This window comes from Panthera onca, chromosome D1 (genome assembly GCF_046562875.1).
Source record: "Panthera onca isolate mPanOnc1 chromosome D1, mPanOnc1 haplotype 2, whole genome shotgun sequence".
In the NCBI taxonomy this organism is placed as follows: Eukaryota; Metazoa; Chordata; class Mammalia; order Carnivora; family Felidae; genus Panthera; species Panthera onca.
Window position 1 is genome coordinate 51,626,920 of NC_138348.1, and position 12,925 is coordinate 51,639,844.

The 12,925-nt window shown below is 47.7% G+C and overlaps 1 protein-coding gene across 1 annotated transcript in view; it reads left to right on the top strand.

Annotated features, from left to right (window-relative positions):
* The first annotated feature begins 5,482 nt into the window (after nucleotides 1–5,482).
* DCHS1 (dachsous cadherin-related 1) overlaps nucleotides 5,483–12,925 on the top strand; it is a 34,012-nt gene continuing 26,569 nt past the window's right edge. The window contains exon 1 of the mRNA XM_060605858.3: nucleotides 5,483–5,774. The gene's annotated coding sequence lies outside the window, so the exon portion shown is untranslated. The remainder of the gene's footprint in view (nucleotides 5,775–12,925) is intronic.

Sequence of the window (12,925 nt, forward strand, 5' to 3'; positions counted from 1 at the left end):
TTTGGATATTAACCCCTTACAGGATATGTGGTTTGAAAATATTTTTTCCCATTCCACAGGCTGCCTTTTCATTTTGTTGATGATTTCCTTTGCTGTCTGTGTTTACTTTTGTTGCCTTTGCTTTTGGTGTCAAATCCAGAAGATCATTGCCAAGACCAATGTTAAGGAGCTTACCCTCTATGTTGAAGTGCTTCTAGGAGTTTATAGTTTCAGCTCTTACATTCAAGTCCTTAGTCCATTTTGAGCTGGTTTTTATTTATGGTATAAGATAGTGGTCTAGTTTCATTCTCTTGTATGTGCATAGCCACTTTCCCCAATACCCTTTATTGAATATGGTATCCTTTCCTCTTTGTATATTCTTGGCAGCTTTGTCAAAAATTAATTGACAATACATGCATAGGTTTATTTCTGGGCTCCCTATTCTGTTCCATTGATCTATGTGTCTGTTTTTATGTCAATACCACACTGTTTTGATTACTAAGCTTTGTAGTATAGTTTGAATTCAGGAAGTGTGGTGCCTCTAGATTTGTTCTTCACCTCCTCTCTTTTGATCATGGAGATCATCAGCTCCACCCTAATTCCAAAATCTAATGGAACCTGCCATACCTCATCTTATTGTGGTATTTTTACTCTGTTGACAATTCCCATTTTGTAGCGGTTTCTTTCTTTGTCTTCTGTGAGAACACATTGGGCACTGCTCTCTTGTTCAATTCTTACTTGTCAGTTGCTTCTTCCCAATCTCATTCATGAATCTTCTTTTGTTATCCACCCCTTAAAAGCTGCCCACAACCTGTTTTCACTACATATTCTCCATAAGTGACCACATCCATTCTCATGGTTCTACATAACCACCTTTAGTCTGGTGGCTCTCAAATATTTATCCTCTGAAAATACTCAACTGTCTCTTCTGAGTTCCAAATTTTATATTTAACCACCTACTAGACATCTTCATTTGGCTATTTCACATATGCCTTAAACTCATCGTTTCCAAAACCAGATTCATTATCTTATCTCTCTCTTCACAAACCTGCTTTTCCTTTGTTTCCCCAACTTTATGAGCAACATCACTAATATATGACCCAGGAACATGGAAAGCATCTTAGAATCCTCCTGTCACTACTTCTTCTAGTCAGTCTATAATTTCTCTCATAGTCTACTCCTCTTTTCTAATCTTACTATCACTAACTTAGGTTAGACCCTCACTGCAGTATAAGCTGGGCAACTGAAAGTAACTCCTATCTCGTCTCCTGTGATCCTCAATATTGCAGCCATAATGATGTTAATGTCACATAACCTACTCATTTTATTTCCTGTATTAAATAAAACTTTCAATGGCTGCTCAGAGCCTCAACCCTTTGTATGACGTATAATATCCTCCATGATTTGGTCCCATTTACTTTTTCTGGTTTCTCCTTTCATACTAGCCAATATTCCCTACACTCCAGCTAACTCAATCTACTCAGAACCACCACCACTACCACTTATACACCAATCTCCACGGCCAGAAACTATTTTCTTTAATGCTGTTGTGCTTTGGAACATGGTGCTGCTGTTTATTCTGCCTGAAAGTTGTTTCTCCAACTTCTTCATTTGCTATGCTTCTACTCATCCTACAAGATCCAGTTCCAATATCCTCTTTGTGACACCATTGGCTGACATCCCAACCCTGAGCTGGATGAGGAATCCCCTCTATGTGCACAATCCCATATTTTCCTCTATCATTATACTCCCCAGTACCAATTTGCAGATATGTCTTCACAGTTTACTCTTTAGTCATATCTTAAATATGTATCTTAAGTATAGAGCTGGCACATAGTGGGCACTTACATGTGTCTTCAGTAAATGAAGGAAGCAAGAAAATACATTTAGGTCCTCCCATTTGAAAAACTCTGGCCTCCTAAAATACCTGTCTACCCCGCCCCCCCCCCCCCTTGCTATTGATCTCTCTTCTTGCCTGCAGTCAAGCCTCTTTAAGGAGCAAGCAGGCTGTACTCAAAGTCTTCAGGCCCTCACCTTTCGCTCATTCATTTACTGAGTGCTGACTAGTTTCCACTGCTACAACTCCACCAACCCCATCGTCCCCAAGGTCACCAGCAGCCTACCTCTGGCTAAATCCAGTGGATACTCTTCAGTCCTTACCTCTGGCCTCTTCTGTGCCATTCAACCTTGATGACCACTCCCTGCTTTTGTGACTTCTTTCTTGGCCTTTCCCTTGGCTTTAGTGGTACCACTCGCTTCCCTTTCTTTTCTCTCCCTCTCTGGCCACTCCTCACTTTTCTTTGAGGGCTGCTCCTCCTCTCTTCAACCTTTAAATATTGGAGCTTCTCAGGATCTGTCCTAAACACCCTTCTCTTCCCAATGTACATGCTGCGCCTGAGCAATCTTAGTCACTCCCTTAACTTCTCTTGCCATTTGTCACATTTACAACACAAGCAACCCAAAGCTAAGGTGATACCTCATTTTCCCAGTGAGAAAATCCAAAAAGCTTTTGACCAACCCAAAAACTTATACCTTTAGGGATGAGTATGAAATAATCAAAAGTCTACTTCTATTAGGTAATTTACTATACATATACTCTACATACTACAATAGTTAATTTACTATACACATATTTAAATTCATATATTGATTTATAAAATAATAAACTATATATATATATTAATATATTGGCTTATATATAATGTAATAATATATTGGCTTATAGATTTGCTTTTTTTCCATTCTCATAATTCAGTAAACAATTTTATTCATACTCTTGGCATGCATCTCCAAAGCAGTGTCTTTCTTACTATTAGGGTCACTTTTAGTCATCTTACCCATTTTCCCAGAATGGATGATCTTCTCTCCAGTCTAAGTGAAGAGCTTGGGACAGGACACAGCACAATTTGAATCCACATATGATTCAGTCACTGGAAACTTTATCCCAAGTCACAAGGGCCATTTACATCACACTAGGGCAGTTGGTTTTTGGCCTGTATCCTGCAACAGTATGTTCTTGACCTCTAAAAACCACTTAGTGTATTACTGCCTTTTAAAAATAATTTCAATTGTTAATTTCTCTTACTGAAGTAACATTCATACAGCAAAAGCATAAATCATAAGTGTTCCACTCAATAAATTGTCACAAAGCGAAACACAACATCACTGAAGTCAAGAAATAGAACACTTCCAGCACCCCAGAAGCCCCTCCCAAGTACTACTGTATTATTTTTTAAAGCAATCTTTTAAAAGCATATTGAGAGACGTCCAACACATGCAGTTGTGAGGTCATACCACCAGGAATAGTTACCAAAGCTGTGTTAAATTTCTTTGACAATGGATTCTGTGACAAGTGATCTATACAAGCATCCAAAGTAGCATTGTTGAGGACATTTCAGGTTAATGAGTCTTGCCACAAGAGTAAAAAATAGCACTTATTGAGCACTTACTATGTGCCAGGTGCATAGTCCTCTCTGTATATTAAATCATTTAATCCAGGGATGCCTGGGTGGCTCAGTGGATTAAGCGATCAACTCTTGATTTCAGCTCAGGTCATGATCTGAGGGTCATGAGATGGGGCTCCTCACTGAGCATGGAGCCCACTCAGGATTTCTTCTCTCCTTCTCTCTCTGCTCTTCCCTGCTCTCACTCTCGCTTTCATATTCATGCTCTCTCTCTCTCTGTCTCTCTCAAAATAGATAAATAAATAAACAAACAAACAAACTTAAAAAATAATTTAATCCTTAGACCCACTGTATAGATGAGAAAACTGAGGCAAAGGCAAGTTAAGTAACTTTTCAAAAGCCACAAAGCTTGTAAATGGCAGAGTCTGGACCCCAAACCAGGCAGTCTGGCTCCAGAGTCCACAAGCTTAGTCACCATACCATACTGCCCTATCCAGTGGTTTGTTGTTCAAAATAAATGAGAGCAAACCCTGTAATATGAGAGACTTTGTAAGGACTCAAATATAAGGTTACTCCCTCTTTCCTGAGGGAAGATTTTGGAAAAACAAAAAAGGCAAAACCTCACCCTGTATTCAAGCTTATACGGTATTTGCAGATGACTCCCAAATATTTATGCCCATCCAGGCCATTGTTCTAAGCTACAAAACCTACCTACCCAGCAGGCACTTCAAAGTCAGCAGGCCAAATGTAAAGTCATCATCTTTCTATGGCAACCTGCAAGCTACTGCTGCTCCTTTTGTCTCGCACGGTGAATGTCCTTGCCATCCACTCAGCTGCCCAAACCAGAAATCTGGATGTTACCAAGGACTCCAGCCTCTCCTTCACTCCTCTCTTTCCAAATCGCACCCCCTTCTGCTTTAACTGAAACTTTGTTTTCTTTTCTCAGAAGTTCCCAATCTCTCTGTACCATTTTTACACCTCTCAAGCACAGAATACTTTTGGACTCAGCCTACTCACAGTCATCAGGAAAGACAGAAGGGGAAGGGTCAAAACTCTCCCAGTTCTTTGATACTCTCCACCTCTGTCTGATTTCACTCCTTCCCATTTTCTCTTCCAAGTTGTCCCTCGAGCCCCTTCCCAACTCCCTGCCCAGTTCCTATCTCATTTTCCTTTTCTGGGGACTATCTCCTGAGTTAAACCATCAGCCGCAAATCTCTTCTTTCCAATACCTTCCAATCTGTAGCCTCAAATTTGGCATGAAAGAAGAGGGGAGTGAAAGAGAGCTGAGCCATGAAGAAGGGAAAAGGGATAGTGCATGGGATTAACAGAAGTGACTAGGAGGGAATGGAAAGACGAAGATGGAAGAAGACGATGGGGAAAGAGGAGGATCGAGAAAGGGATGGCAGAAGGGAATGGGGAGACGGTGAGTGGAAGGGGGCAAGAGGAGACAGGGAGAATGGGAAGGCAGAATGGCTTGGTGATAAAGGGGAAGAGAGGAGAAGGACAGCAGGGGATGGGGAGACGGGGAAGGAAGCCGGGTACGAGAGAAGGGTTGAGAAAGGAGATGGGGAGAATTTGATAGACAAGAGGCTAGGGAGAGAGAGGACTGAGCGGAGGGGATGGGAAGGGAAGAAACGGGTGGAGAGAAAAGGCTGAGGGAAGGGGTGAGAAGCAGGGGACGGGGAGAAAGGGAGAGGAGATGGAGAAAAAAGGGTGGGAGGGAGAAGGGCTGGGCGATAGAGAGCGGGAGACGGGACAGCGAGGGGGAAGAGGGACGTCCGGGCAATAGGGGCTGAGAAAGAAGATGGAAGAAGAGGACGAGGCAGAGGATGTCGAGATCGGGATGGGAGAAGGGGGCCGGGCGCAGTGACCGGGAGCAGGGACGAGAACGGGGACGTGAGGACCGCGCGGCGCTGGGGCTGGATCCGGCGCCGGGGACTGGGGCCGGGAAGTCGAGGGGCGGAGGGAGGACGGGCGGGCGGTGGGGGGGCCGCGGCGCGGAGCGCGGGTGGGGGCGGGGGCGGGGGCTCCGCGGGCGGAGGGGCGGGGGCTCGGGTTACCGCGCGGAGGGCGGGGGAGGGGAGGGGAGGGGAGGGGAGGGGAGGGGGCGCGGGGCCGCGGCGGCGAATCTCGCATCCTCCGCGGGGCGGCTGTGGAGGAGGCGGCGCCCCGGCGGCGGCGGCGGCGGCGGCGGCGGCGAAGGGAAGGACGGACCGACGGCCAGGGGCGCACGGACCGACGGCTGGCTGCCCGGAGCTGATCGCGGGCCCGGAGACAGCGGCAGGGGACGATGCGCGGCCCCAGGCCCCGCGCGGGCGGGCGCTGCCCGGGGGGCTGACCGCGGCCGGACGGCGCCCCAGGACCGGGCGAGGGAGCCCGCGCCGCGCGGAGGTCAGTGCCCGCGCCCGCCCGGCCCGTCCGGCCGCGCCCGCCCGGCCCTCCGGCCTCTCCCGGGCGGCGGCGGCGGCGGTGCAGCCGGGGGCTTTGTTCTGAGCCGGAGACAATGGGGGAGGGGGGGCCTGGGCCTGCGGGACGAGGGCGAGCGTGAACGTGAGCGTGGGGGCAGGGCCTGGGGGTCTTTGTGTGTGTGACATCGAGTCGGGTGTGCGGCGTGAGAGTGTGAGGGGGGTGTGGGTGCGGGGTGCGAGCAGGGTGTGTGTGTGCTACTCCGAGTGTGAGTGCATCAGCGGAGTGTGAGTCAGTGCGTGTCACTGGGAGGTTGTGTGTCCGTGTGTATCTGTCTGGTTGTGTGTGTATGTGCGTGTCACTCCGAGGGTGTGTGGGTCAGAATGAGTGTGTGTCATGGTGAGCAAGTCCCAGTCAGGGTGTGTGTGTGTATGTGTGTGTGTGTGTGTGTGTGTGTGTGTGTTGCCTGCCTCTTTGGAAGCCATGTGTCAGAATGTGGAGGATGGGTGTGTGACAGAGACAAACTGAGACAGAGACAAAGAAACTAAGGGGGAGAAGTAAAGAGAAACAGAGGAGAAACAGGCAAAGCCTGGAGTGGAAGTGGGGCATCCAGGCTGGTGCTCTGAGTTTGTGTCCAGGATGCTTAGATGAGAATCTTGTTCAGGAGACAGAGGGAGGTCACCACAGGCCTGGTCCCACGTGGAGGGGGTGGGGAAAGGGAGGTCTAGAAGCACAATGAAGTCAGTGTGGTGTGGGTTGGGCCTGCAGCCATGGGGTCATAGGCCAGAAAAATATTGTTACTTATGTCAACTCCCCAAATACCCACAGGGGACACAGTCATAGCCCTACTCAACCCACAAGGGACACAATCCTAGGCAACACACACCCACCAGAGATACCTTCACAGCCATCACATACCCCCAGGAAGTACTGTCAGAGCCAACACACATGCAGATGATGCTCTCAGGACAACACACACCCACAAGAGAATTGGTGCAGCCAACACATCCCCACAAGATCATGGTCAAGGCCAACACGTACCATGGGAGACACACTATTACTGCCAACATCTCCTTGTAGACACTGTCACAGCCATGCACATCCACTGGAAACAGTCACAGCCAACCCATCATCTAGGTTATACTTCATCAGAGCTGCCTGTACATAGCAGGTGTTCCAGAGTCCTGACACTGACAGGACGCTGTGTTGCAATGGCCCTTACCACACACCCACTGGAACAACCCCTGCTTTTTGGTGACATGAATATACCAGGAGTGAGCTGTCCCAATTGCTAAACAAGCTCCCATTAACTTACGATGCTCTCACTCCTCCTCCATAGACCCCTAGGCTCAACGTCTTGTTCCCTGAAAAGTGGGGACCTGGATCAGTCTTCCCTTCATCCTATAGCCTGCCTTGATTTGAAGTGTCCTTCTAATACCCCAGCCTCACAGCTTCTTGAGCTCCTTAGCTCCTGTTATCTCCTTCTTCCCTCCCAGGACCACTTTGTAGAACTGGTCCATCTCTAACATTGTAAACCCCTCCTTTCCACTCTCTGCACACAGCCTCCTGTGTCCTTCCAGCTCTCAGATGCCCTCACTCCCATTATACTTACTCTTCAACCTCATAATGGCCTCTTGCCCTTGACCTCTTTGCTTTTTCCTCATCTGCCCCTTTCTGGCTTTGTGCTTTCCTTCCAGTATACACACCCGGGACTATTCCTTCAGACACTCCTTGGCCACTCTTTGTCTCATTGTCCTTGAGCCCACCCATCCCACAAAGTCTCAACCCAAATTCTCAACCACACCAAGTAATGCTTCTATAAATTCATGCTTCTATAAATTCCACCCTCAACTGGCCCTCCATAAATAAGTAAAGGAAATTTTTTCTATTTTCTTCATACCCCTTAACCTCACATCCCTCAGCCCATTGTTTTCAGATTAGTCAATCCACTGGTTTATTCATTCAGCAAACCCATATTAAGTACCTGCCCTGTGCCAGGCAGTGTGGTTGGTGTGGCATTACAAGGGTGAATGAAATGGACATGGTCGTTGCCCTCACGGAGCTTACAGGCTATCTGGTGAGTGCTGTGCCACGGTAGCACACAGCAAGGAAAGCTGAGAGAATATAGGGATGTCAGAAGAGGCTTTCTGGAGGAAATGACGTTTAAGCTTAAGCTCAATGGATAAATAGGGAGTCAGCCAAGCAAAGGAGAGGTGGAGATGAGGTAGACTGGGTGGAAAATATTCAAAACCATGGGAGCAAACATGGAAAAGCCCACTTGCAAGAAGTATTTTATGTCCGAGAGGTAAAGCAATCCAGTGAGCCTGGCACTAATAGTATGTTGTGAGGAGAGGTGAGAAAGTCTGCGAGAGGTGGAGAGACAGCTAGTCAAATCATGTGGTTCTTGTAGGTCACAGGAAAAAGATTATCTAACCCCAAAATAATGGAAAGTCTCCTAATGTTTTGAAGCTACAGTGTGATATGATCAGATCTGGTTTAGAACTACCAAGTCTGACAGCGTGGAGACTTAAGGGAGGGATCTGTAAAGGAGGATCGTTGGCTGTTGCAGGAAGCAGGAGAGGATGACACTGGCCTGAACTGGAATGGTAGCAGCAGAGAGGGAGAAAGTAGATGGTTTCAAGAGTTGTGTAGGCAGCAGGGTCAGCAGGGCTCAGCGGTGGGATGGATGTAGAGGTGAAGGGGAGGGAGGCAGTAAGAGTAGACAATCTGGTCTGTTCACTCACTGAGAAAAGTGAGGCCATCCAATTTGAATTTCCTCAGCCTTCTGCCTCCACCCTCAAATTTTATCTGCATTCCCCTCAATCTTTTTTTTTTTTTTCCTATGAAGAGGTGTCTCTTCTGTTTAAGACTACTTCACCCATCCCCTCCTGCCTCCATGGGGACATCACTCCCCTAATTATCCTGTGTCTTATTCATTCTCCAGTTTCTCCCTTTGTACCCATTCCTCCTGCGAGCATACACAGAGCCTCCAGTCTCCTGTGCCTCCCTTAAGCCTGTAGTCCCCAATGAGCTAAGAGACCCTCTCATGTTGCTTCACTGTGAAAGGGTCTTCTGCATGGAGCTGTTCCCACTTCCTCACTTCCCCTTTACTCTTGCCCCTCCAGGGTCATGGCTCTCCCTAAGAGAAAGTGACCTCTCATCTGCCAAATCTAGAGGTTCTTTTCAAAAGTCCTCAACTGCCTGACCCCTTGGCATGGTCTGACATTGTTGACCATTCTTTTCTCTTTGAGTCATTCTTGTCTTATGGCTTCTGAGCCACCATTTTATTCTGTCCACATTTAGTGAGGTCTCAAGTGCCAACCACAATGCCAGGTGATGGGAATATTATGAGAGAAGACACTATTCATACACTCAGGAAGTTTAAACCTCAGTGGAAGAGCCAGGCAGATAAACAGATGATTACAATATGATGGGGTCCATGCATCTCTCTCCCCGAGCTCCTCCTTGCTGTTCCTTCTCAGTCTGCTTTGGAGAGCCCCTAAATGTTACTGTTCCTTAGGGTTCTGGTTTGGACCTTCTTATTGTCTCACTGTATACACTCCTCTAGGTGATCCATCTCATTCATTTCCAGGGCTTTAATTATCATCTCTATAGGCTGATGACTCCCAAATGTCTACTTTTTCCGGACCTCTCTTCTGACCTCCAGACCTCCATATCTGCTTCCTACCTGGTCTTTGCTATACAGCTCAGAAGCACCTAAATGTCCAAACCTGAACTCATCATTCCTTCCCCCCACCACCACTGTCTGCACTGAGTTATCAAGCTACACATCCAGAAGTCAACTTCAGCCAATGCCTTGCCTTTGCCATCTGTCTTTCTCCAACCCAGAAAGTCACTGGAACCTGCTGGTCCTACCTCCTTTCCAGCGCTCTCTGGCATCCCATCCCCTTTGCTCCATGGCTTCAGCTACTGCCCTCACCTCATTGTCTGTTCACAAAAATTACTACAAGAGCCTCCTAACTTGTCTCCCTAGACTTCTACTCTTCCTCTTCCAGGCCATTCTTTTCAATGCAGCAGGAGGGATCTCTCTAAAGTGCAAATCCTGCCGTGCACTCCCTGCTCAGTATTCTGCAATGTTTTTCCATTATCTTGGGTGAATTCTCCACTTTAATGAGGCTCATGAGATCCCTCACGATCTGACTCCCCTCGGCCTTCCCAGTCTCATCATCTGTGTCATTTCCCTACCTTCCTCACATTCCAGGTTCTAGCCATATTGAATTCCTTGTAGTTCCTCAAAGACATGGCATTCTGCCAAGCTTCTGGCCCTTTGCACATACTGTTCTCTGCCCTAAAAGCCCTTTACTCCCCTCTTCTTATGGCTAGCCCCTTCCCATCCTCAGATCTAGTCTCAAACCCCACCTTTCCTGACTTTACTGTGCAGGCTTGGGATCCTCTTGTCTGACTGTTGTCATTGCCTCTTCCCTGTTCTGTCTCTCTGACTGGGCTGGGGCCTCTTGATGGCAGGGTTGCATATTATATATTTTCATCTCCCTGGGACCCTTCACATTCACATTAATGGCAATGAACAAATGCATGAATAAATGAAGCTGCTTACTGCGTATACCTCATCCTCATTCACTCTTTAGAAGATTGACATCTGGTCTCAGCTGCCCACACAATCGAGACATTTCCACACGTACCCACTTGTCCCACTGGAGACATTGCCACTCCTCTCCCCCACAAACTGTCCTTCCTCACCCTATGTTCTCCTCCTCTCTGCCCTTCACATGGGCTTCTCTTTTCCTGGATCTTCTTCCTCTCCCTCTCTGTACTTGATTTCTCTTTCATTCAGTTGGCAAATATTTAAGAAGCACCAGAAATTTGCAGATACAAATATATTGCTCCAGGTGCCTGTTGGGGTTCCTGGAAGGAGAGGAAGATGAGGAAGCTGTGACCTGCCATCAGGCCACAAGGCACGATAGTGCCCACCATCTGCTCCACTCCAGCAAGCCCCCTTCCTGGGAGGTGCCATAGGCTGCTCCTCCCTCCACCACCCCTCACACACCCCCACTGTGGGTCCTCCCAAATCCTGGCACCCTTGGCCCTGCCCCTCCCCATATCAGGTGCCCAGACACCTGTGTGTGCCCTCTTCCTATTCCCTATCCTTCCTGTGGTAACAGAAGCAACTGGACTCTCTGATGCCCTGAGACCTGCAAGCAAAAGCCCCTCCCAGGAGTTCATGCTGCTGGATCCTATCTTCTTCCTGGCTTCCCTCTGCCTGCCCCTTACTTCAGCTCTACAGTCCATGTTTCCTCGGTAACCCTCTGACTCCCAGGCATTTTCAACTACTGACACTTGGGAGGGACTACTACTCAGTTCCTATGTCCACTGGTGAGAGGGTACCTCCTCCCACTGGTCTGCTTGGAACCCCCAAGCCTGGGTCAGGATGCCCCTCTGTGTTCACTTGGCACACTAGAATGTCCTTGTTTATGTTTGTCTCTCTAGGCTGCTCATGGAAGGAGCTAGACTGCATCTCCCATTTGGTTGGTGAGGAAGGAGGAGGAGAAGAAGGAAAGGGAGGAAGGAGAGGGTGTGGGTGTGGGTTGGTTCTGACAGTGCTTCCGGGGGGGATGTGACGGCTGTGAAGTTATTCCTTGTGGATGTGTGTTGCCAAGGACTGTGTCCTTTGTGGGTTGAGTAGAGCTGACCTTCCAGCCCCACCACTTACCACCTTAGCTTCTCTGAGCTCCCCTTTCCTCAGGTGAAAATGGAGGCAACATTCAGAGAGTTGCTTGAGAATTTAGAAAGAAAACAACTGGTAAGTGTTGAACGGTTAACTTAGTTTACTTCCAACATCTCAGTTCTTCTACTGTGTTCCCCTGACCCTCAACCTCTCACTTCCCTAAACTTGTTCTTTCCTCTTGACATCTCTGGGTTGTTTTCACCTTCTTTTCTTGCTCCAGCCTCACTGGCCTCCTCTGCAACCCAGACTATCAGGGTCATCCCTTGCTGCCCATCACCACCAGCCCTTGCCCTCTCACCCTGCCATGCCTGTCCCAGATCATGTCTCCCTACCTGTGGACACCATGAAGGCAGGGACTCTGTCTGTCCAAGTCACTGCTATATCTCTACTGCTTAGGATGATGGTTGGCCCGTTGTAGGTCTTCAATAGATATTTGTTGAATAAATCTATTAATGAATCATTTCACATGCATGCCCTGGGCCAGCTTCTCTCCATTTTTTCTTTGTCTTCTAGAGACCTCCAAGCATCCTCTGGCCCCTTCTCCTGTCTCACCACCTGACTCCATGCCCACCTGACCCTCTACTTGGACTGGCATTTCCTCATCACAGATCTCCTCCTCTAACCCACCTTGTGCACCCTGTAAGAATTATTCTCTTATAGCAGAATTCTGCTTGTTCTCCTTCCCTGTTGTGTTGCCTTGCCCTTCATTAGAGCATTCCAAGCCTTCCAGCAGAGAAGCAATATAAGGTAACGAAACACTAACTTTGGAGTCCATCAGAGCTGTGTTCCACATCTCTCTGCCACCCACTCTGACCCTCAGTTTCCTCATCTGTGAAATAACACTTATCCCAGAGTTGTCGTGTGTGTCTGGCACACAAGAGCAGCTGATATTTATTCAGCCTTCACTGTATGCCAGACGATGTGCTAAGTTTTTGGTTACATTCTTTCATTTAACTCTTGTGTCAACCATATAAAATGGACACTTTAATCCCCTCATTACCAAGGAGGAAACTAAGAAAGGTTGAACAATTCACCCAGGACTACACTGTAAGTGGCAGAGTCAGAATTTGCACTGAAGTCTGTCTCACAGCAGAGCCAATCTTCTTAATTATGCTTGGGCACTTACAAAACACATACTGTGTGCCAGACACTGTTCTAACAGCAAACACAGTGTAGGAAGTGCTATTATTGTCTCTACTTTATAAATGAAGAACTGGAAGCTCAGAGAAATTGAGTGGCTTTCCCAGGGTCACAAAGCTAGTAAGTGTGAAGCTGGGCAAAAAACATTTGGTTTGGCCCCAGAGTCCACGTTTTCACCACTATCCTGTCCTGCCCTACTGTGATATATTGCCTCCCTATCGTAGAAGTGCAGTGTGTATTGATGAATCAATCTATGCTGTGTTGTTTAGTTGTTTAGTTGATTTATTCTTTA